Source organism: Apium graveolens, chromosome 9, assembly GCF_009905375.1.
Source record: "Apium graveolens cultivar Ventura chromosome 9, ASM990537v1, whole genome shotgun sequence".
Taxonomy (NCBI): Eukaryota; Viridiplantae; Streptophyta; class Magnoliopsida; order Apiales; family Apiaceae; genus Apium; species Apium graveolens.
Window position 1 is genome coordinate 128,542,759 of NC_133655.1, and position 27,529 is coordinate 128,570,287.

Sequence of the window (27,529 nt, forward strand, 5' to 3'; positions counted from 1 at the left end):
TTTCTTGTTTTTCTTGAAGATCCAAGCTTCCCTAAGGCTTCTCCAAGCTTATTAAGGCTTCCTAGCTCAACCCACCACTCCAAGGAAGGTATACCATTTTCAAACCCTAGGTTCATATATATTATAAGTGATTTTGATGAGTAGGATGTTATGGTATCTTATTGTTATGATTAGAGTTTGAGGTTTGGTATGGTAGTGAAATGAGATGGTAATTTTGTGGTTTTGATTTAAAGAAACTTAAGTATGATTAAAGTTAGGTTTAAGCATATGTATGAATGATTAAAATTGAATTGGTTGGGATTGTTATGATGTGATAAGGATGGGTGTTTGTTGTGTGTTGGATTTGAGGATGGTTTGTGTTGATTGTGGATAGTTTAAAAAATGGGAAATCGCGTAAACATAGCCGTCGTAACGTCCGATTTTCTTTGGACTGTTTTTGTGCATAGCATTAGGACCCGAGAACCCCCTGCTAAATTGTGACCACTGCCATGTTTAGATAGCTCATGTTACGAGCTTCGTTTTGATATGTAGTTCATTCGATTCCGATTTACGGTTTAGGAGAAACGACCGTTTCAAGTAACGGCGTTTCACGAACGAAACTTTTTCCCTCGCCTTACTTTGAAATGTAGGTTAAAGACCAAAAAGGGTTAATTAATGCATGAAACATTTATGGTAAGTGTGCTAGGCAGTTAGTAAGACACTCGCGAAGGAATCGCCTTAAAACTCGTAAAGGTTAAATTATTAAAAATGGTGGAGCCGCGGGTACCCGAGTGACTTAAGCGAATCAGTGAGCGCAAAACAAGCGTTAGAGTCTAAGTTAGTTAAAGTATAGATTTACAAGTGACTTTGGTTTAATTCCAACTTACTTGTTGTTTATAGGTTACCAGACTCGTCCCGAGCCATTCGTAACCCCAGTCGCTCAGGCAAGTTTTCTACCCGTTATACTGTTGTTGTGATGTAAATATATGTATATGCATTATCTTGTGATATTGCATGATTGTTATTAGCAAATTTTGCGATATATTGGAGCATGCTAATATGGTATATATGCATGTCTGTTTCGTAATCTGGTTATCTATCTGTTGATTTCAATGCTTATAGTTGCATAATACCTATGCTAGAAATAAGCAAGTAGTTGAGTATACCCTTAGTATAGGGGATAAAAGGTGAACATATTTCTAAACCGGGAGTCGATGTTCCCGAGTATATTATATATATATATTTATATATATATATATATATATGGATATAGTTTTTAAAACTATGGATCGAATAAGGTTTATTCGATACCTTTATTCTATTATTTGAATATTATTTGAATATTCATTCGAGGGCTTATGACTCAGTTTATTTTATTATTTGAATATTATTTGAATATTCATTCGAGGGCTTATGACTCAGTTTATTTTATTAATTGAATATTATTTGAATATTCATTCGAGGGTTTATGACTCAGTTTATATTATTTATTGAATATTATTTGAATATTCATTTGAGGATCTATGACTCCGATTATTTGCTGAAATATATTCTTTATTTTATTAAAGAATAAGGTGTAAATAATCAAACTTATTTTCGATTATTCAATTAAAGATAATACTTTTATATAAGTATATCTTGGGTTATTTAATACTCGTTTCAAGTATAAATTTTAATACTTCTACTTCAATTATTTTTATAAAGATTATTCTTTATGGGAATATTATTTAATTAATAATATTCAGATATTTTCTAAATATTCTGGGGACTGATTTACTTCATTAAATCAGCTTTACTCCAAACACTCTTTAAAGTGTTTTCGAGTCTTCAAAATGATTTTTAAAAGTCAGAGCGGATCCCAAAACTTTTTTTTTTATATTTAAGATCTTCCTTTTAAGGGGATTTAAATACTCGCTCAAAAACCTGGGGAATCCGGCTCTGTGGTGTATTTTATATTCGCAACAAGGTTGCAGATTTGGTAAATGAATTGATTACTTGCCCAACGTTCGGGAAGTAAGCCCCTCTCATTGAGTCGGCATAAGCGACAGGCCGAGGTACGGTCTATTATTGTGTAAGTGGCTCAGTGGGAGTCCATCAAATGCATAAGTGGCTGAGTGGCAGTCCAGCATAGGTCTTAATTATGACCAGGGTGATGACCAGTGGGGAATTCGTCCATCTACTAGTAGAAAAGGTTACTTATTGGTATCTTTGCCTGATCAGCGAGATATCGGGTTTATGCCAAAATTCTTTTCCTTTCCAAAATTCATTGGATGTTTCAAACTCTGTTCATACTTTACATAACAGAGGTTCCAGGAAATGTTTAAGAGATATATATATGTGGATATATATATATCGGGACCAAATAAAGTATCTCGTAACTTTATTTCATTCAATAATATTTCAAAGATTGAATCTATTCAAATCTTGTCTTGTAGTCTCATCTATGTGATGAACTTTTGAAACTGATTATAACTTGAACGGTGGTAGTTCAAGTAGTATTGGGAAAGATATAAGTATATTGGGGTATTTGGTAACCTCATCTTTTAAACTTATATCTAATTAATAATTGTCTTATGAATGACAAAGATTTTCAGAAAAACGTTGAGACAAGGTTAGATATATGAGATCACCTTGCAACGATATTTTTTTTATATACAGTTATACACTGGGACTTTGTGTATATTGTGCATGGAAGAGGACTTCCAATATTTTGAAAAGTATATATGTATATATATATACTGAATATTTTGCGACTTCATCGCATTAAGATATCAACTTGGTTCATTTCTTTTGACCAAGACTTTCATGAGTATTATGAGTAGGCTCATATATTGTAAATCATTATACATATTATTTTGGTGGGCTTGCTGCTCACCCTTGCTTTATTTCTTCATCACACAACAACAGTTAGGAAAGATGGCCAGACTCCAGCAGACCCAGCGCAAGCGCGCGGGAAGCGTCCCGCGTCTTCCTGTTGATGTTGTAGCTGCTATAGCTGCAGAGGTAGATCTATTGTAGATCAGACCATCTACTTTTGAGAATCAATTATGTATAATTATAACTTGTGGCAGATAATGGCAATTAACTGTAAATTTATCAAGTAATCATTTTGGGTTGTAATAACTTTTAAATTGTGGATTCAAAGACTTGTACTTATTTCAATTTCATCTCTGAGACTATAACGGGTTGTGGTGTGTGTTAGTGTGGGGTCACAGCATAAGGTTATTTATTATTAATTAAGTGAAGTGATATTGTGGAAAGAAGGACCGTGACAACCCGGATCCCCGACCCCGGATCTGGGGGCGTTACAGAAATGGTATCAGAGCTAAGCGTTATAAACCTCAGAGATGATGGGACGTTAAGATAATAAGTTCACTAAGATAATAAGAACTCTTGCCAAGTTCATAGTCGGACTACCTAACGTAGTACTGACAGTTAAAACCCTTATGGGAACCCTTATAAATGTAGCGATAGAAGCGTAGTTCGTTATCGTATATGGTAGCGGGACTCCGAACCCTGAAGTTGAGGAACATCAACGCGATGATGTTTTATTATTTATTGGGGATCAGATTATGGATCCGATAGAGCGTCCTAACGCGGGACCGGATGATGTTGATATTGAGGATGTAGCGGTTGAGGATGTTGTCCTAGAAGGGATAGTTGCTGAGAAGGATCCCATGGAGGATCCTGACAAGAATGAATAAAGGACCACTGATGAATTGATGACCATGGTTAGGTCGACTACCAGAGGTAGGATTGGTCGGTCACTATCGGAGGTTCGTTCAAGTTGTAAAGATAGTAGCCCCTTTAACGCGGCTTACTCGTAAGACTGAGAAGTTCGAATGGACAGAGAAATACGAGAACAGCTTTCAAGAACTGAAGCAGAGGTTGGTGATGGCCCCTATGCTGGCGTTGCCGGATGGAAAAGGAGATTTTGTGAAGTGTAGTGATGCTTCGCACAAGGGCTTAGGGTGCGTGCTTATGCAGCACGGTAAGGTAATCGCGTACATGTCAAGACAATTAAGGTAATATGAAATTCGATATCCCCGCCCATGAGCTTAGGCTCGTGGCAATAGTTTTACCCTAAAGATTGGAGGCACTACTTGTATGGAGAGAAGTGCGAGAATTACCTAAGCCATAAGTGCTCTAGTACATTTTCACGTAGAAAGAGCTCAACATATGCCATAGGAGGCAGTTAGAGCTAATCAAGAATAATGATTGGGAGATTCTTTATCATTCGGGGAAAGCCAATATGGTGGCTGATGCCCTTAGTAAAAAGGAGAGACTCAAGATGATAATGTCTTTGGGAGAGTTTATAAGAGATTTTGAGAAAATGGAAATAGTAGTGAAGGTAACCGGAGCCGGTACCGAAAAGCTGTTTGAGATTGCAATACAGCCCGAATTATTGGAAAAGATCATATTGTGCCAGAAAAAGTTATGAATGAAGGCAGAGAGCCAAAAAAAAAAAAAAATTAGATAAGAGGTTAATACCGAGAAGAATGAGAAGGGAATAATGAGGTATTCCTACAGAATTTGGGTTCCAAATGTTCAAGAGCTTAAAGATGAGATCTTAGATGAAAGCTAGCTCAAGGAATAAGATTAGGGGCAAACCTTGAATGTGATAATCAGGGAGGTCGCAATTAAGATAAAAGGAACCCAGAATATAATAAAGTGGAAAATGAGGATTTTAAATTAAAAGATGACCCCAATTATGGGGAGTAGGAAGAAATATTTAGACAAAAAAAAAAGCAGAAGTCGAGCGAGATAAGGAGACCCGAGGCGGTACTCCTATACGGAAATTCATGGACCTATCTAAACAGAACTTATACTTTATTCCCAACCACCACCTTGAGGAAACAATGCGATAGGAAATTCTTTCAGGACCTTTAAGTCGCTAAGCTCTCAGAGTTCCAAGGAACAAGCTGACCCAGTCGAGGCAAGAGCCCGGCTAAAAGAAATATAGGGAATCATTTGAGATTCTGAATGATTGACGAATCACAAAAGAGTGTTTTTGTCACTTACCCTCCTAAGGGAGAGACCACCCGCTGGTGAAAGACCAAGAAAGGTACGGAGCCAGAGGTTATGATAAACTGATTAAAGTTCAGCCAATTGTTTTCGGGAAAGTAATTCCCAAGGTTATGGAGAGAGTGTAAAAGCTTTAGAGCCAGAACAAAGGCAAAAGAGTTTGAGGTATGATAAGGGAGTCAGGTATGAGGAAACCCTAAAGACTCATAGCAATAGAAATAGAAAAGTATGTAATCGTCAGGATGATGATGATCCACCATGAGTTAAAATTGATGGTTGAAGGCATAACAGATACATATATTGTACCCCCTTTAAGTTGGGAGGATTCGAGGAAACCTTGAGATAGTTCGAAGGATAAATATCGAGACACGGATAGACTGAGGAGACAAGAAAGTAAGAAATCAGGAAAAAAAAAAAATTGGATGAAGGAAGTGACCTTCAAGAATGTGAAGTGTAAGACCGGTGGCGTGATACCCAGAAAGGGAGATGCCAGGTATGAGAGATATCCCAACATTGAGATGACTGTTGAGATAAATAACAAAAGTAAATAAGGAATTATTAAGAAGAAGTTCACGTTGAACACGACCAATATCTTCCAGAACATCCATGTTATCGTTACCAGATTAGGCAAGAAAAGCGGATAACCGTTGTTATCTTTTGGAGGCCATTTTGATTAACCTCATTTTGTATACAGATGTTATTGTGAAATTAGGCATTTACTATCGAGGTGGGAATGATTGAATAAGATACCCATATCAGGGATATATGACTTTATTTATCCATGGAAGGATGCTTGTACCTTTTTAAAGGTGGAATTAAGGATAGAACATCAGTAACTTAAAACGAATCCTAGGGGAATGCATAAAGGTTGGCATTTCACCCTTGATAGGGATAGTATGAGTTTTGACAGTATGAATTGGAAAGCATTAAGGTAATAATAACCTTTAAGGATCAGTGGAGAAATTTTTCAGAAGTATATAGACAATGGTTCTAGTATCAGTAAATGGTATTTTGATATGCCCTGTATATAGGGAATATAGGAGGAACGATTGAAGGATAACCTTAGAGGTTTTACAAGGAGAAAGGAAATATTTGAAATTCTCAAGAATAAAAATGTTGATAAAGGAAATATGACATAATTATAATGATGCCAAGTGGGGCACGTGTTAAACCACGAGAAAGTATGGATCGAACCAGTAAAGGTCGAAATTATTCAGGGCAATTAGGACTTAAGATAAAAGATGTTCTAAGTATGATTGAGAGTCAGTCGTGACAGTGATTAACCTCTAAAGACTGAAGCAATAACTTATGGAAAAATGGTGATATTTTTTTTTACTCATCAGATTTTAAGGAATACATCTTCATAAAAGCAGTGATTGAAATAAGGTAGAAAATTTATTTGGAGGTGGTTAAAATGACATTGACTGTAAGGAAATTTTACTATCAGGAAAGGCCAAAGAGGTGGCCGACACTTTAAAGGTAAGTGGATAATTATAGGCGCGTGTGCCAAAAGAATACAGTGATGATGGTTAAAACTGTGAAGGTGGTATTATGGTTTGGAAGATTGACATTCCTTCTGATGACTGTGCAATACCCAACCGTAATAGTAGTTGGTAAAGGTATAATTCGTGTAATCGCCATGAACGGGCTATCTATCTTAGAAGGTCCTATCTTGAGATAAGCCAGGACCATGTTTCAAAAAGGACTAGACGAACCTTTGAGTAAGTCTTCTATTTAAGGCATATGATTTAGAATGGTATTAACCTGCTATCGGTGCTTTGATTGAAACTCTTCTGCAATTTTATATGCTTCATGTCATGTATGTATGTCAGGATCAGGAGTGTACTCCATGAATCATGAATGGTGATTATGTTACCTCCTTAGAAGGATTTGATACGACATGTATGGACTCCGTATGGTTAGATATTAAGATTTTATGGAAAAATGAATGACTACAGTGGGTCAGTGGTGGACCATAGTAAGGCAGCAATGATTCTGCGAGTATTGAGCTGATTATAACCGTGAGAGTTGTATTGGAATGGGTGTTGAGATTGAGTACCACTAATCGGGTCGTGGTAGTGTATAAGTTATCATTGATAGACTAATTAAGTAGAGTATCTACCTAGTGAATTATTATTCTTTCTTATCAATAGAGAGTCGTATTATTATACGAGGAAGGTTGCGGTGCAAGCATAGAATTCTAGTAGCGATGATGTATAGAATGAGATCCCAGATTCGATTTTCGATGTCGAGGGAGTTTCAAAGGTGATTGTGTTTAAACTCGAGGAAGAGCATGGGTCCATAGAATGATGGACGGAATAAAAATATTTAGGCATGGGAAATACGATGCTATAATACTTGATGCTGATATAAATACGTTTATGTTTTGTTCTCCTATGACAAACCTCTATAATTCAGAGGTAGGTTCCAAGCCAGATATTTTGTGGCAGTATATATATATTTTTTTATATACAATTCTCTTCAGTTCGTTCTTTTCTCTTCTTTTCATTTCATGTAATCTGAGAAGAACAACCCTTCCAGAAGGGGAGGTATTGCCGAATGACTATCTATCTGTGTGATAGAAGCCTAGTAGGATACCATCTATTGTTTAATTGCTTGTCAAGTACTAAAGGCTGGCCACCTTCTGTACTAACTATGCAATATAACAAGTGTTCATGATCATATTGATCTCTCAACAAATTCCTTTACTTCTATTTGATTGATCAAATTTTGGAAAATAGAAACAACTGAAAAAGGAGTAATAAAGTAGTGGTAGTATGCGGAATGGAAACACATTCGTGATACTGAGGTTGACGTGGTTATTAAAAGGTTATAGAACGCTAGCGAGCAAAAGTATAACCCGTATAATATTAGGAACGGAAGGTGATAGCGATTACGAACTGGAAAAGAATGGGTATTGAAAAGCAAAAGCTTTAATGTTAAAAGCTATAATAAGAGTCTGTGCAATAGACTTGAAAGAAATTAGAATGATCACTTAACACGGATTGAGTTTTCTTACGACAATAGATCATATGTCAGTATTGAGATATCGCCTTATGAAAACCTTGAGGGAAGACAATGTCGATCTCCCTTATGTTAGGATGAAGTTGTAGAGCGCAAGATGCTCGGACCCGCAGTAGTCCAAAGGACCAAGGATATGATAGATCTAATCAGAGGACGGCTGGTAGTAGCCCAAGATGGACATGATAAGTATGTTGATTTCACACGAAAGGATAAAGAGTATGAAATAGGGGACCTAGTAATGTTATAGGTATCCCTTAGAAAGGATTGATGAGGTTCGGAAAGAAAGGAAAGCTAAGTCTACAATTTGTTGGACCCTTGGATATATTAAGATGTTTGGGAAGTTAGCATGTGAGCTAGCCCTAACCCCGAACATGTAGCAGGTCATAACGTGTTTCACGTATCAATGTTAAGGAAGTGTAATTCAGATGCCAGATAAATAGAGGCATATGAGCGCATAGATATGCAACCCGACGTAACCTATATGGAGCAACCAGGAAGGGTTATAGAGTGAAAAAGGAACAAGTGCTTAGGAGAAGGATTATCAAACTAGGCAGAGTTTGGTGGTAGAACCACAATGTGGGAAAATGGACTCGAGAGTTAGAAAGTGTAATGCTAAGCAAGTATTCCCATTTGTTTTCTATCTGATTCCGGGACGGAATCCTTTTAAGGAGGGGAGACTGTAATAACCCCAATTTTTGGGAATTTTTGAAACCCTTATGAATAGTGTTTTTGCTGAACGAGAAAACTTTTCATGCCACGCTATGTAGGGGTTCTGTTATTGATCTTATGGGATATTATTAGTACTCTATGTGGTATATAAGTGTATGTAAAGATCATCAGAATCCAATTCCGAACACTTTGGTTTTTCCCGGAAATCCATAAGATACGGAGAGAATTGAGTATAAGGTAACAGAATAAAAAGGATTTAAATTAAAGGATTATAATAGAGGATCATAAAAAGGAATATAATGTATTGAGAAAGGTTAAGGGAACCTAAGTAATAAGATCCCGGGTATGATCCTTCAAACGATAAACGAGAACGAAAGTTAAGCGAACCGTACAACAGATCAGCGGTCATTAGGCAAACGATTAGGAAGTTAATCAAAGGGATTAATGGGAGTGATGTCATCCAACCAATAGAAAGGAGACAAGGAAGGGAGGATGACATCATAAGGGTGACATAAGCATGACATGGAAGGAAGGAGGTGTGGTTGATTTAGGACCACACAAATTCAAGGGCAAGGTGGTAATTTGCTAAATCAAAAACAAAACCAAGCCAACCAACTAGCAAATCATTTCATCAAAAATCAAAAAAAATCAGCCAAGGCATTGTTCTTCACATTCAAACCGGTTGGTTGCCAAGTGATGCAACTGAAGCACGGAAGTTAACTGTTCGAGCACTAAGGTACTCTTTGATATATGAGATTCTTTACAAAAGATCTTTCGTGGTTCCCTACTTGAGGTGTCTCAGGCCTGATGAGGCACGCTTGGCTCTTGAAGAAGTGCGTGAAGGTATTTGTGGACAACACTTGGGGGGCAGGGCCTTGGCTCATAAGATAACTCGTCTAGGCTTTTATTGGCCGGAAATGATGGCTGATGCCAAAGAATATACGAAGAAGTGTGACCGCTGTCAGAAGCATGCACCTGTTGTTAGACAACCTCCCGAGATGCTGACATCTATCAACTCGCCTATTCCCTTTGTTATGTGGGGGATGTATATTCTAGGGCCCTTCCCTATGGCTACGACACAAAGGAAGTTTCTGATTGTAGCCATTTATTATTTCACTAAGTGGATTGAAGCCAAACCCTTGGCCAAAATCACAACTAAACAGGTTGCACAATTCCTGTGGGAAAACATTATGTGCCGATATGGAATTCCCCGTGTCCTAGTCACCGACAATGGAACGCAGTTTAACAACGAGGAATTCAAGAAGTGTAACACCCCCAGATCCGGGGTCGGGGATCCGGGTCGTCACGGTCTTTCTTTCCACAATATCACTTCACTTAATTAATAATAAATAACCTTATGCTGTGACCCCACACTAACACACACCACAACCCGTTATAGTCTCAGAGATGAAATTTAAATAAGTACAAGTCTTTGAATCCACAATTTAAAAGTTATTACAACCCAAAATGATTACTTGATAAATTTACAGTTAATTGCCATTATCTGCCACAAGTTATAATTATACATAATTGACTCTCAAAAGTAGATGGTCTGATCTACAATAGATCTACCTCTGCAGCTATAGCAGCTACAACATCAACGGGAAGACGCGGGACGCTTCCACGCGCTTGCGCTGGGTCTGCTGGAGTCTAGCCATCTTTCCTAACTGTTGTTGTGTGATGAAGAAATAAAGCAAGGGTGAGCAGCAAGCCCACCAAAATAATATGTATAATGATTTACAATATATGAGCCTTCTCATAGCACTCATGAAAGTCTTGGTCAAAAGAAATGAACCAAGTTGATATCTTAATGCGATGAAGTCGCAAAATATTCAGTATATATATATATACATATATACTTTTCAAAATATGGGAAGTCCTCTTCCATGCATAATATACACAGAGTTCCAGTGTATAACTGTATAAAAAAATATCGTTGCAAGGTGATCTCATATATCTAACCTTGTCTCAACGTTTTTCTGAAAATCTTTGTCATGCATAAGATAATCATTTACTAGATATAAGTTTAAAAGATGAAGTTATAAGGTACTCCAATATACTTATATCTTTCCCAAATACTACTTGAACTACCCCCGTTCAAGTTATAATCAGTTTCAAAGGTTCATCACATAGATGAGACTACAAGACAAGATTTGAATAGATTCAATCTTTGAATATCATTATAAATAATGAAGTTACGAGATACTTCATTAAGTCCCGATATATAAATATATTCATATATATATCTCCCATACATTTCCTGAAAATCGCTGTCGTGTAAAGTATGAACAGAGTTGCAATATCCAATGAATTTGGAAGGAAAAGAATTTTGGCATAAACCAGATATCTTGCTGATCAGGCAAAGATACCAATAAGTAACCTTTTCTACTAGTAGATGGATGAATCCCCCACCGGTCATCACCCTAGCCACATAAGGACCTTGTGCTGGACCGCCACCCGGCCTCTTACGCGTTGATGGACTGCCACCCAGCCACTTACACATTATAGACCGTACCCCGGCCTGTCGCTTATGCCGACTCAATCAGATGGACTTACTTCCCGAACATTGGGCAAGTAATCAAATTGTTTTCTCAAAACAGCAACCATGTTGCGAATATAAAATACACCACAGAGCCGGATCCCCGAGATTTTTGAGCGAATATTCAAGTCTCCTTCGAAAGGAAGATCTTAAATCGGAAAACGAGTTTTGGGATCCGCTCTAACTTTTAAAATCATTTTGAAGACTCGAAAACACTTTAAAGAGTGTTTGGAATAATGCTGATTTAATAAAGTAAATCAGTCTCAATATAAAAGAAATATCTGAATATTATTATTTAAATAATATTCCCATAAAGAATAATTGAGGTAGAAGTTGGAAAACTTATACTTGAAATGAGTATTAAATAACCAAAGATATACTTATACGAAAGTACTATCTTTATTTGAATAATCAAAAATAAGTTTGATTATCGACACCTTATTCTTTAATAAAATAAAAAAAATATCTTAGCAAATAATCGGAGTCATAGATCCTCAAATTAATATTCAAATAATATTCATTAAATAATATAAACTGAGTCATAAGCCCTCGAATGAATACTCAAATAATAAAATAAAATGAGTCATAAGCCCTCGAATGAATATTCAAATAATATTCAAATAATAAAATAAACTGAGTCATAAGCCCTCGAATGAATATTCGAAATAATATTCGATTAATAAAATAAAAGGAGTCATAAGTCCTCGGATGAATATTCAAGTTATATTCAATTAAGTAAAATAAAGGTATCGAATAAACCTTATTCGATCAATAGTTTTGAAAACCATATCCATATATATATAAATATATATATATATATAATATACTCGGGAACATCGACTCCCGGTTTAGAAATATATTCACCTTTGGGTCCCCTATACTAAGGGTATACGCAACTACTGCTTATTTCTAGCATAGGTATTATGCAACTATAAGCATTGAAATCAACAGATAGATAACCAGATTACGAAACAGACATGCATATATACCATATCAGCATGCTCCAATATATCGCAAAAATTGCTAATAACAATCATGCACTTATCACAAGATATTGCATATACATATATTTACATCACAATAACGGTATAACGGGTAGAAAACTTGCCTGAGCGACTTGAGGTGATAAAAGGCTCGGGACGAGTCTGGTAACCTATAAACAACAAGTAAGTTGGAATTAAACCAAAATCACTTGTAAATCTATACTTTAACTAACTTAGACTCTAACGCTTGTTTTGCGCTCACTGATTCGCTTAAGTCACTCGGGTACCCTCGGCTCCACCATTTTTAATAATTTAACCTTTACGAGTTTTAAAGCGATTCCTTCGCGAGTGTCTTACCAACTGCCTAACACACTTACCATAAATGTTTCATAAATTAATTAACCCTTTTTGGTCTTTAACCTATGTTTCAAAGTAAGGCGAGGGGAAAAGTTTCGTTCGCAAAACGCCGTTACTTGAAACGGTCGTTTCTCCTAAACCGTGCATCGGAATCGAACGAACTACATATCAAAACGAAGCTCGTAACATGAGCTATCTAAACATGGCAGTGGTCATAATCTAGCAGGGGGTTCTCGGGTCCTAATGCTATGCACAAAAACAGTCCAAAGAAAATCGGACGTTACGACGACTATGTTTACGCGATTTCCAATATTTTAAACCATTCAAACCCATTCCAAATCAACCTCAAATCCAACATACAACCAACATCCATCCTCATCACATCATAACAACCCCAACCAATTCAATTTAATCATTCATACTTATGCCTAAGTTTAACTTTAATCATACTTAAGTTCTTTTCATCAAAACCTCAACATTTACCATTCCATTTCACTACCATTTCAAATCCCAAACTCTAATCACAACAACAAGCTACAATATCATCCTACTAATCAAAATAATCTTATAATATATAGGAATCTAGGGTTTGGAGATGGTATACCTTCCTTGAAGTGGTGGGAGGAGCTAGGAAGCCTTAAGAAGCTTTGAGAAGTCTTAGGAAAACTTGGATCTTCAAGAAAAACAAGAAGAACTTCAAGTTAAAAACTTGAAAACACTATTCATAGTCTTCTTCTTTGATTAAATGGAGAAGATGGAGAAGGAATTGATGGCTTAAACTCATGATATAGCCCTAACTAAGCATGAAGATGATTAGGGAATTAACTCACCAATTTAGGAAGCTTGGATCTTGAGTTTTTGAATTCTTTCCCATTTGCAATAGTAAAAAGCCGAGAGCATGATGAACCATGCCTTGGTTTCTTTTTGATTTTGATGAAAATGATTTTGCTTGGCTTGGTTGGCTTGTTTTTGTGTTTGATTTAGTTAATTACCTAGTTGCCCTTGATTTTGTGTGGTTAAAAAGTCACCACATCTCCTTCCTTTTTTTGTCATGCCTATGTCACCTTGCACATGTCATAATGCTCCCACTTGTCCACACCTTGTGGTTTGATGATGTCACAGTCCCTGGCTTCTTGTACAAGCTTGTCTCTTGGTCACTTATTTGTTTTACGGTTCGCTTATCTTTCGTTCTCGTTTATCGTTTGAGGGATCATACCCGGGATCTTATTACTTAGGTTCCCTTAACCTTTCTCAATATATTGTATTCCTTTTATGATCCTCTCTTATAATCCTTTAATTTAAATCCTTTTTATCCTGTTACCTTATACTCAATTCTCTCCGTATCTAGTGGATTTCCGGGAAAAACCAAAGTGTTCGGAATTGGATTCTGACGATCTTTACATACACTTATATACCATATAGAGTACTAATAAAATCTCAGAATATCCATAACAGAACCCCTACATAGTGTGGCATGAAAAGTTTTCTCGTTCAGCAAAAACACTATTCATAAGGGTTTCAAAATTTCTCAAAAAATTGGGGTTATTACAAGAAGTATTGTGAAGAAAATGAAATTGAGTTACGGTTCACCTCCGTGGCTCACCCACAAGCCAATGGGCAAGCGGAAGTAGCAAATCGAATAATCCTGGATGGACTAAAGAAGAGGATCGAGAAGTCAAGAAATAATTGGGTGGATGAGATACTTCCCATATTATGGGCCTATAGGACTACCTGTAGAGTCACGACAGGAGCAACTCCCTGCATGTTGGCGTATGGGGCAGAAGCAGTAGTTCCAGTGGAGATATCACATTCCTCTCCAAGGATTCAGGCTTTCAATACTGAGGAAAATGAGGAAGGACAAAGGTTAGCTCTAGACTTAATCGATGAAGTGCGAGATGAAGCACATGCAAAGATAGTAGAGTATCAAAAGAAGGCTTCATTCTACTACAACTTAAGGGTTAAAGAAAGGTTCTTTAAACAAGGTGACCTAGTCTTGAGGAAGATAGAAGCTTCTGGGGTAGGACAGAAAGGGAAACTTGCCCCAAATTGGGAAGGGCCGTCCAAAGTCAAGAGCGTTCAGGGTAGAGGAACCTACAAGCTGGAGACTATGGATGGTTTTGAAGTCCCGAGAAGCTGGACGCGCAAAACCTGAAGGTTTACTACGTGTAAGATAGTCGAAGTACGATTCTCACTTGTCATTGTGACAAGTAGGTTTAAAAGCACCTTGAAGCTTCGTTTGCGTAGGATTTTTATTTTCTAGCTATTATTGATCAGGGTCGAACCCATATTATGTAAGGTTTTGGAAAACCAGACTTGAAATTGAAGAGTTCGAAATTATTTCAACCTATGGATGTTTGAATACTTGTGTGGCCCATTAGGTCAAGTTTGAATGCATATTAAAGTATCGGAAAAATAAAGGAGAGAGATGCGAATAGGGAGAGTAGCATATAAAATAACCCCGGAGGGTAATAAGTTTTAATACAAGCAAAAGTCCAGACATAAGTTAAGGATAAAATTACAAAATAAAAAAACTACTCCTCCATGCGGGAGCCTTCATTCTCTTGCTCCTTATCAGCGCCTTCAGCATCCTTCGCAGGAGAAGCGGGAGGAGAAGCAGTGTTAGGATCCAAGATGCGATCATCTGGCTGAGGGGAGTTGAAGAGGGTATCTATGATGTCCTCCGACTCAGCCTGCTCAGGACTTATAAAGTCCTTAGGGTCGACTAAGCCCGGGTGCTTCTCAGAAACCGCCTTTACGGCCGCATCCCATCCCTGAGTAAACTGTAGGGAATAAAGACCTTCATCATGAATCTCCATGAGATTCTTAAACTTGTCAGAATCCATGTAGTCATCAATGAGCTTATCCATATCGCTCCTAAGTTTCACCAGCTCGGAATGAGCCTTAGCCAGCTCATCTTTCTTCGTGTCCAGCTTCTTCTCCAGGACCTTGGCTCTCTCCTCCCATTTCTTCATCTCCTTTTCAAACCCATCTGAGTTACCCTTCCAGGACCTAGCCTGATGGAGGGCCGCCTGAAAGTAGGTATTACTCTGCAAAGAAATATGTATGAGTTAGCACAAGTTCGTTGAAATACGAGAAAGTTGAGATTCAAAGAAAAAGAGAAAAAAGAAAGTTACCGCAGCTTGGGCTTGAGAACCCAGAAGCTCAATAGTCTCGATATCACTCCCCGTAACAATGTCAGTAAAGTCGTGGGGAGTGATGGAATGGTACGACCAATCCTTAGCGTGTTTGGTGGATCCAACCACCGTATCGCTCCTCCTGAAGCCCCAGTTAGGCCTGAAGGAATGTGCCTTAAGTGGAGGATCCACATCGTCCCCCAGCTCGACCACCGGGACGTGGGGCTTAAGAAAAGAAGGACCGTCAGGTTTGCTCCTGGGGTCCCTGTTTAGCTTGGCCCTCTTCTGGCGGCCTGACTCCCCTTCCTTGGGCCTGTTGACATTATTGATGGCCTCGCAAGCTGTAAAAGAAAGATAGAAAGAATATTAAATTGCAGGAGAGATAAAACGTTACAATTAAAAGGAAGGAAAAATGGTTATCCAGTTATAAATTTACCCTTATCACTGGCCTGAGGGAGACCGACTTTCTTCAAGGAAAACTCCTCTAAGAAGGTCCAAGTGTCTGTTTTCCCATCATCTGAAATTAAGGCTTGGTAGGCCACCTCCTCCTCATCAGATAATCTGATGCTACGTAGACTCCCATCTAACACTTTCCAAAAGGGCCTACGGAAGAGTGTGGCCCAATCACCCCCAGCCCAGGTCAGCCTCACAAACTCGTCCCTCCATTTGGGGTTGTTCTCAACTATGGAATTACTATCAAAGATATGAAGGATTTTGGGCCTTTGACGAATTAAAACCCAACCTGGTTGACTCATGGAGCTATTATAGAATTGGAAAGCTTTCCTAAAGACAGTTACGGAAAGAGGAAAATTGTTTCTAAGACAAAGAACCATAAAACAGATAATGTTCCTCCAAGCGTTAGGAGGGAGTTGACAAGGGTTGATTTGTACATCGGCAAGTAAGCGAGGAATAAATTCATGGAATGGGAACCTAAGACCCGCGGTCAGGGCTCCTCGATAGATAAACAAAGTATCCCCCTCCCAATTACAAGTCCTATCCCCAGGGGCGGCTGGAGTGATCCTAAGGTGGGGTGGAAGTCTGTACAGGGTGTTCATGGACTCTATCCTACCATCTAACTCATGAAAGGTGTTACCATGGTTATACGAATCTAACTCAGATAAAGAGGGATATTCATCACCTCTCGAGTTAATCATATCAAGTAGGGAAGTATATGGAGATTGAATTTGAATGTTTGTACCTCTCTTAGAGACATTCATCTTCTGCAAATGAGCCAAGTCACGATCCACCATCGATATGCTTCGATTGAAGGCTTGAAACCCAGAAAAACCTGAGAAAGGTGGAGCTGCGGTGGCTGAGGTCGCCGGAAATCTCCTTCTCAAAAGGAGAACTCTAGAGAGATTTATGAGAGACAATGAGAAATGTGAAGTGAAGTGAGGATTCTCACTTCACACTACACTTATATAGGCGAAAAGCTCGGAATACGAGGCGTTTCTAGGCCCATTTAGCCAGGCCCAACCTAAAAGCCCATCTACCAGAAATATCAGGAATAATCTAGAAGCTCCTGTGGAAAATGAAGGGTCGAAAATCGACCAGAATTTTAAAATGGTTCGATCAGAGTCCTAAGCGAAAAAGAAGAAAATCCTAATCGATACTTCAATCGATCAAGAGGGAAGAAACCTATTAAGTTCAATCAGAGCCCTGATCGACGTCAAACAGGATCCTGATCGATACTTTATTCGAACAGAAGGAAAGAAATCCCCTAAGTTCGATCAGAGTCCTGATCGACCCCAAAAAGGATCCTGATCGATATCTCATTCGAGCAAGAAGGAAGAAAACCACTAAGATCGATCAGAGTCCTGATCGACACAGAAGAGAATCCAGATCGATATTTCATTCGATCAGAACGGTAGAAAGCCACCTAGTTCGATCAGAATCCTAATGGAAATCGATCAGGATTTCTGGTCGATTAAGCCCATGCTTCAGTCGACTAGAGTGTCACTTTGAAGGCCAGTTCGATCAGAGTCCTGATTGAAATCGATCAGGAATCCTGATCGATTCCGCATAGATCCTGATCGAAGATCCCGTCGACCAGAATGTTAGTTCCTGAGCTAGTTCGATCAGGATCCTGATCGAAATCGGTCAGGAATCCTGAACGATTTTTTATACATCCTGATCGATTTGAAGGCAGAAAATAAGGGAAAAATCCAGAAAATAAGGATAAATCCCAGAAAATTAGGGAAAAATCCAGAAATTAAGGATAAATCCCAAAAAATTAGGGAAAAATCCAGAAATTAAGGATAAATCCCAGAAAATAAGGGAAAAAACCATAAATTAAGGATAAATCCCAGAAAATTAGGGAAAAATCCAGAAATTAAGGATAAATCCCAGAAAATAAGGGAAAAATTCAGAAATTAAGGATAAATCCCATAAAATTAGGGAAAAATCCAGAAATTAAGGATAAATCCTAGAAAATTAGGGACAAACCCAGAAATTAAGGGAAAATCCAGAAAATTAGGGAAAAATTCCTGGAAATTAAGATAATTCCTGAATTAAAGGAAAAATCGTTGTAAATGTGTAGGTCGCTCCACACTTTACGCAAAAACGAAACCCTGTAAGAGAACGAATAGACTTAACTTCTGCGAAACCTAATCAATGTTTTCCAAAAGTTGGGGGGCAAATGATAGGGATAAATAAATCCTGATTGTATGATTACATATTGCAAGGTGTGGGCTGCTAGGCCCAATAAGAAGATGTATGACATTCAGACCAAAAAGGTCAACATATTGATCAGGCCTGATGGACCAGATCAGGCCTGATGGAACAAAAGAAGGCCCAAAAGCCCTGATTATTTATTAATTTCATAATTAATAAATAAAGGAGGAAAACAGCTATTAAGATAAGTCCTAGTGGGGATATAGATCCTTGTAGATTGGCCTCAAGGGGACCTAAAAAGATAATGAATCAGTTTCCTACTATCTAGGACTCCAAAATCCATTCTAATTATGAGACTTGCCCACCAAGTCTCCTATACCAAGTCCAATTCAAGGACTCTCAACATCTATATAAGGGGTCTCACCCCACAAATTAGAACTACGTTTTTTGACTTGATCCTTGGCAATCAGCAAGGTACATAGGCATCTTGTTAAGGCAGATTGAGTCACGAAACAGAAGAGCAGTCAAATCGAGCTTCGCTGGTCACGTTCCTTAGTGTTAAATACAACAATTATATATATTAGTTTTTTATCCATAACACGCTGGGTCTGCTTGAGTCAGGCCATCTTTCCTAACTGTTGTTGTGTGATGAAGAAATGAAACAAGAGTGAGCATTACAGCTCGCAAGATAATATATAGTGTAAACAATAATGCAAGTATCTAAATGGATAACTTACTGGAAACCTTTATCAAGTGTAAGATAATTACTTACTGGATATAAGCAAAAATAAGGGATAAAGTTACCAAATACTTCACTATACTTATATCATTTATAAAACTACATGAACTACCACTGTTCAAAGTATTATAGGTTTCAAAAGGTCATCCCATAGATGAGACCACAAGTTAAGACTTGAATAGATTCAATCTTTGATATATTATTGAAAGAAATGAAGTTTCGAGATACTTTATTTAGTCCTGATATATATATTGTGGTGCCCTCCAAACCCGGGTCAGAATTTTGGGGTCCACACACACACCTTAATTATAACCTGCTTATAATAATAATAAAGATAATAATAATATATGCAATGACCCTACTTACCAACCACCACGGACCGCAACAGGTTAAAGTATGCACACAAGCCAAACACACTAATATATTACAAACCGTTCAAATCCCAACTATTTCAAACTCAAACTGAGTATTAAACATTATTACAAACTTTTACAAACTTAAATTATTCTAAAAGAAGCCTACTAGCTCCGCTTTCTCAACCTGAACCCCTAGCTCTCGCGCTAGACTAGGGATCCTCTTTACCAATTGGTTCCTTTTTAACTGGAAAGAATATAAACAACATCGCACAAATGAGCTAACTAGCTCAGCAAGTCACAATGATAAAACTGAGAATAATGATCATCAGATGAATATGGTTATGATATCAAGTGAACAATGGATTATGATTTAGAATTGGATATTATACTTTTAATTTAAAAAACCAAGGTTAGGTTGCTGATCAGTCACGCTCTAACCCCGAGCAAGGCACACAACATTGCTCTAACTACTGAATCCAAGGCTCACATTGGCCTAACTTGACCATTATATGGTCTGACCACGAATCTGGTCCATAATTTTATAAAAACAATCCAATTCTAACATAATAACAGAATATGCAATAATAAACAATAACCGAAATCATTAACAACAATAAATATTTAACAATGAAAGGGTTTCAATCCTTGTAAGGATCAATAAGGCAATTTAAAAGCTTGGATGCTGGGTAATGAAAGAATTGGAAAACAAAGGAATCAACGTTTCAAGGATTTGGTCTTTCCAAGTATAAGATACCATGTGTTGAGTATATAATAGTTCATTTCAGTGTTTGGTATTTAGTTTGTATGTATTTGTGGAGTAGTATCGTAGATTTGTGGTTCTTGTTTGGGTATACAATAATCAATGGATTAGAAAGAATATGATTCATGGCTCAAGAATAATAACTGAAATCAGGATTTAGGTTTCTGTGCTTCAAAGCACTTGCAATATCACAGGATTATCAAGTACTACAATATCTCGAGAAAGTTCAGAACACTTGCCTGATATTAGCTTACTACACTGCACTCGTTTCCAATCACAACCGTCTTACTCTTCAACTATCTGTTTCCCTTTCTTACGTCTTGCCTCTTCTGCTCACATATCATAAGCATCTATCAATAATTTACTCATGGAATCTATTCAACACATACTTCTATCTACCCTTCGTTTTACCCAAATCCGATTGACGGATTGAAAGTTATGCAATAATCAAGTAAAAACCGAATATATAGACCGATAGTCAATTAACAAGTCACATATAGCGTATAATACATCACGTAATCAATGATATATTATTTATAAAGAAGTCTCGGGTCATAAATAGGCTTTCTGGTATTTAAAATGATTTATAAAACATTTTTCGAAATTAAAACGGGTCGTTGGATCAATTTCGGGTTAATAAACAGGGTTCGGTTGGCCCATTCTGGCTCCGAAATAATTTTAGAATAATTCTCGAGCCTTGGAAATAATTTAGAATAATATTTTAAAGCTTGAAACTATTTTTCAGAATTTTTAAATCATTTTTAAATAATTAAATCTAATTAAATAATTAATTAAATCAATTAATCAATTAATTTTTGAATTAACTGACCAATTAATCAATTATAAATTAACTAAAATTAATTAACAAATTAATTTAGATTTATGTGTGAATTAAAAATAATTTTCAGAATTAAAATAATAATTTTTAGAATTTTCAGAATTTAAAAATGAATTTTTATAATAAAAATAAATAGGAAATATGATTTTTAAACAATTTATAAACATGAATCCTAAATTTGCAAAGTCTGGAAACTTCAGGGACCTAACTGCATCGTTTTCAAAAGTTGGGGTACTAAACTGTAATTTTCCAGCCCTTCGCCGGAAAACAGTCGGGTTCGCCGGAGAACACGTTCCCGGCGTCCTCACCCCACCAACACCTCCAGATCACATCTACACAACACCAGGAACACAACCATGCAATCAATTCATCCTAACAATCCCTGAGTTGGCCGGAATTTGGCCGTGAAGTTTTCCAGTTTCCGGCGAACATCGGAAAACTTCAAAACACAACTCCCTTCTCTACAGACCTCGTTGGTTCATGAAACTTATACGACTAGATTGCAAATTTCACAGAGAACACAACCCACTATAACACAACATCAATCTATCACAGAATAAGAAACCCCCAAATTTCAATTAAGAACATTCATACGGGTTATAAACCCTAATTTTGAAATTCGAAAATTAAACCCACTTTTGAGCATGTTATTGAACTCCAAATCAGACGTATGACATATGAAAATCATCAGGAAAACAAGCTCTACAACATGCAATCATCAAATCATACTAACAATCATCCGAACAAAAATTCATATTTTTAATGAAATAAATTCAAAAATAAATAAATTTTTAAAAAAATAACCTTGATTTCTGCAGTGAAACAAAGCTCAGAATCTGATAGAACACTTCAAATCCTTCATTTTGGTACTCAAGCTTTGAAAACAGAGATCGGTAACGCCTTCGTTTTGCTGTTTGATTCTTAGAACAATTTATGTAATTAGGGCTTTTCTCTGAAAATTATATAATTATCTGTCTGCAAATGATTTTGATACGAAATAAAATACGGTAAAAGGCTATTTATAATTACGGAAAATTAGTATCCCGTTGGATCATTCCGGATATAAAACGATACGTTTATTTGTAAAAACTGATCCAAACGGTATCGGTTTTCAGGATAATTATCCAAATCAGTACAATTTGTATTGCGGTCTTGGTCTCAGCGCCTGGTTACACGTATTACGAAGAGATAATTGGGATAGTTTAATAAAAAGCTCCCGTTTATCGAAAATACGGGTTTTATTGACTTACCAAAACGAATATTGTATCGAAAATGTTGCGCCGGGACCCGCGCAGGACAAACCGTACGCCGGATCAAAAAAGTCGAAACATGGAATATGCTCGGAATATTACAATTAGGTTAGGAAGGAGTTCTCGAAAGAGTTTTGGGTTCCAAAAACGTAATAATGGGTGACGTCGGTTGGTTCCCGTTTTTATAAAATAGATTTTAATTACCCGGAAAAAGATTTTAGAAATTTCATATGATTCTTATAAATCCATAAACCAACATAAAAGTAATTAGGAAGATATGACAATTATCTATATTTTATTTTGGACATATAAAAATTAAAATACTCAATTAATATTATTTTTGAATATTCAAGTACAGATAACACTTAACAATTAGCTCATAGAATAGATACTGAACACACATAATAATTATATAATAGCAAAAATAATTACACGATATATCCCGGATATTACATCCTTCCCCCCTTAAAAGGATTCTGTCCTCAGAATCTCTAAGAAAACAAATGAGGGTACTTTTCTCTCATATCACTTTCTAACTCCCAGGTTGACTCTTCAACCTTTGGGTTTCTCCACAATACTCTTACTAACTTTACAACTTTATTTCTCAATACTTTCTCTCTTTCCTCTAGAATCTCTATCGGATTCTCTACATATGATAAATCTGCTTGAAGTTCTATTGGCTCATATTCTATTATATGCCTGGAGTCTGGATTATATTTCTTAAGCATTGATATGTGAAAAATATTGTGAATGTGCTCCATGTGTGGAGGTAACACTAACTTGTAAGCTACCTTGCCAATACGCTTTAGGATTTCAAAAGGTCCGACATATCTTGGGTTTAGCTTCCCTTTCTTCCCAAACCTCGTTAGTCCTTTCCACGGTGATACTTTCAATAATACCAAGCTTCCTTCTTCAAATTCCATGTCTTTTCTTGACTGGTCTGCATATTTCATTTGACGATCTTGTGCGGCTATTAATCTTTTCTGGATAATTTCAACAACTTCCTTTGTCTGCTGCACCAATTCAGGTCCGAGTATTTTGCGTTCTCCTACTTCGTCCCAATATATTGGAGATCTACACTTGCGTCCATAAAGGGCTTCATAAGGTGGCATCCCAATACTGGCGTGATAACTGTTGTTATAAGCAAACTCTACCAGGGGTAAATGCTCATCCCAACTTCCTTTGAAATCAATAGCACAAACACGTAGCATGTCCTCGATTGTCTGAATCGTTCTTTCACTTTGGCCATCCGTTTGGGGGTGATAGGTTGTACTCATATTCAGTCTTGTTCCCAAACATTCTTGAAAACTCTTCCAAAATCTTGAATTAAATCTTGGATCTCGATCAGATACAATAGACACTGGAACTCCATGACGAACTACAATTTCTTTCAAGTACATATGAACTAACTTGTCGAGCGAAAATCTTTCATTTATAGGCAGAAAATGAGCTGACTTGGTAAGTCTATCTATTATAACCCAAATGGCATCATGATTAGTCCTTGTCCTTGGTAATCCAACTATGAAATCCATGGTAATATGTTCCCACTTCCATTCTGGAATCCGCTTGGTCTCTGATGCTCTGCTTTAACTCTATGACAGGTATAGCATTTGCTTATCCATTCCGCAATTTCCCTCTTCATATCTGGCCACCAATAATTCTTCTTTAAATCTCTGTACATTTTGGTACTCCCTGGATGGATGGAATATCTTGAACTATGTGCCTCTTGTAAAATTTCATTTTTCAGCTCCGTCACTGGTGGAATCCAAATTCTTGAGGAAAACCTAAGAATACCTTGATCATCTTGTTGCGTGCATAATTCCTCACCTACCAAACTATTTATATCTTGATCCATTACCTCTTTCTGGCATTTCTTTATTTTCTCCAATAACTCCGGTTGGAAAATCATACCGTACACTTTTGCTTCCTCAGGCTTGCAAATTCTAATCTCCAATTCCAATTTTTGAAATTCTTTATATATCTCTTCAGGTACGGATAATACATTTAACTTTTCCTTCCGACTTAACGCATCTGCTACAACGTTTGCCTTACCGGGATGATAATTAATCGAGCAATCATAATCCTTAATCAATTCTAACCATCTCCTTTGTCTCATATTAAGTTCCTTGTGGGTAAATATATATTTCAAACTTTTATGATCCGTGAAAATCTCACATTTTTCTCCATACAAATAATGTCTCCAAATCTTCAAAGCGAAAACTATAGCTGCTAACTCCAAATCATGAGTAGGGTACTTCTGTTCGTGTGGTTTCAATTGCCTTGACGCATACACAATCACCTTGTCGTGCTGCATAAGAACACATCCTAATCCTTTGTAAGAAGCATTGCTATAAATTACAAAATTCCCTTGATCGTCTGGAAGTGACAAAACAGGTGCTGTGATTAATCTCCGCTTCAATTCCTGAAAACTTCCTTCGCACTTGTCATTCCATATAAACTTTTCATTCTTTCGTGTAAGCTTTGTCAATGGTGTTGCAATTCTTGAGAAATTCTGAACGAATCGTCGATAATATCCTGCCAATCCCAAGAAACTTCTTACCTCAGTGGGTGTTCTCGGTCTTTCCCAATTCGTAATTGCCTCGATCTTTGCCGGGTCCACTTTGATCCCTTCGTTACTGACTATATGTCCTAAGAACTGAACTTCCTGTAGCCAAAACTCACACTTCGACAATTTAGCATATAACTTCTCTTTCCTTAAAATCTCCAAAGCTTTCCTTAAATGTTCCGCATGATCCTCCTCCATCTTTGAATAGATCAAAATATCGTCTATAAATACTATAACGAACTTGTCTAAATATTCCTTGAAAATTCTGTTCATCAGGTCCATAAACGCTGCTGGGGCGTTGACCAATCCAAAAGACATCACTAAAAACTCGTAATGTCCATACCTTGTTCTGAAAGCTATATTTGGTATATCTTCTGGTTTGATTTTCAGTTGATGATATCCCGATCGTAAATCGATTTTGGAGAAATACTTGGCTCCCTTCAATTGGTCAAACAAATCATCAATTCTGGGTAACGGATACTTATTCTTAATCGTCAACTTGTTGAGCTCCCTATAGTCGATGCACAGTCTCATGCTTCCATCCTTCTTCTTGACAAATAATACCAGTGCACCCCACGGGGATACGCTGGGTCTAATTACTCCTTTCTCTAACAGCTCTTGCAATTGTTTTGCTAATTCTTTCATCTCAACGGGCGCCATTCTATACGGGGCCTTGGATACTGGTTCAGTTCCAGGTGCTAAGTCGATTGCAAATTCAATTTCTCTATCTGGAGGAAATCCTGGTAACTCATCGGGAAATATGTCTGGAAATTCCATCACAACTGGAATATTTTCAAGTTTTGCTGGCTCCTGACTTCTGTCGATCACATATGCTACGAAATGCTCACATCCTTGTCGTAGTAACTTCTTGGCTTGAATGATCGTTAAGAACTTCTTTACCTGCTTCTGTCCCTTGAACGTTACTATTCTTTCATCTGGCGTTTTCACCATTACTTTCTTATTTCGATAATCTATCTGAGTATCATGCTTAGATAACCAATCCATCCCTAATATAACGTCAAATTCTCCTAACTTAAATGGTATCAAATCTACACAAAATTTACTACCAAAAATCTCAATCTCACAATTCCCACAAACTTGGTTAATAGTTACACGTTCTTGATTTGCTAATTCCACTGTCATTATTTCATTTAAATACCCAACTGGACAATTTAACTTACTAACAAAATCATGTGAAACAAACGATCGAGTTGCTCCCGAATCTATTAACACTTTGGCGCATAAAGAATTCACATTAAGCGTACCTGCCACGACATCCGTATCCTGGATCGCATCCTTCACCGACATGTCAAAAACTCTAGCCCTCAGAGTCTCATTCACTGTTGGGGTAGATCCCATAATCCTTAATGCATTACTGACTGGGGCTGGTGTCTTGCAATCCCTGGCCATATGTCCTGGCTTCCCACATTTAAAGCATGTAAATCCAATGGCTGGAACCTTCACTGCTGGATTCCGGATAGGCTGATCCTTATTCGCTGGTTCTCTTGCTTGCTGCTTTCGGCACTCCCTCGAGTAGTGCCCTTTCAGGTTGCATTTAAAACATACCACATTCAACTTGTTACAAACTCCTCCATGCTTCTTTCCACATACTTGACAATCTGGAAAAGTTAATCTCAACTGATTCGGCTGATTCACATTAGCTGGACGATTGCCCTGGCCTCCGTCTCCTGCATTTTGTCTCCTGAAATTAAAATTTCTCCCTGGCTGAAACTTGCCCTTCTTAAAATTTGGAAACTTCCCTGTTTGTGACTGACCCTCACTTCCCTCAACTTTCCTTTTCTTGATTTCCTTTTTTTTCTGGAACTTCTCAATCTCTGTCTCTGCGATCATAGCTTTCTGTACAACCCCGGCATAGGTATCCAATTCAAAAATAGCTACCTTCCCTCTGATCCATGGCTTCAAGCCTTGCTGGAATCTCTTAGCTTTCTTTCTATCAGTATCAACATACGAAGGCACATACCTTGACAATTCCTCAAACTTCCCCTCATAATCTGTTACTGACATGTTCCCTTGCTTTAATTCTAAAAACTTCAGCTCCATTTGATCCAGAACAAACTGAGGAAAATACTTTTCTAAAAACAATTCCTTAAACCTTTCCCAAGTAATAACATCTGTGCTTTCCAATGTCTTCACCATCTCCCACCAATAGGTGGCCTCATTCTTCAGATAGTAACTTGTAAATTCAACCTTCTGCTCCTCTTTCACTTTTACCAAGGCAAATGCCTTCTCTAATTCCTTTAACCACACATTTGCTTCAATTGGCTCTAAGGAACCCTTAAATTCTGGTGGGTTTACTGCCTGAAAAGTTTTGAAAGTTACCTGGGGATTGGTCTGTCTCTGCTGTTGTTGTGCCAGGTGAACTGTTTGTTGGGCCAAGATTTGAAGAATCTGGGCTATTGCTGGGTCCATGGGTCCTGGGTTCACATTCTGGTTTATATCATTTTGGTTGTTATTGTTGTTGTTGTTGGTTTCTTCATTCTGGGTGTTGGTGCGGGTATTTCTTCTGGGAGGCATTTTCTGTAAAGAATCAATCAATTTATTTAGCTTTTGAATCAAATCTTTGTATAAAAGAAAAGTTTTGTAAAATAGAAATATCTCTTTTTGAAAACAGTTGTAACTAAGTAAATTGCATGCTTCTTTACAGAATATAAACAGTTATGGAAAACAGGGTACATG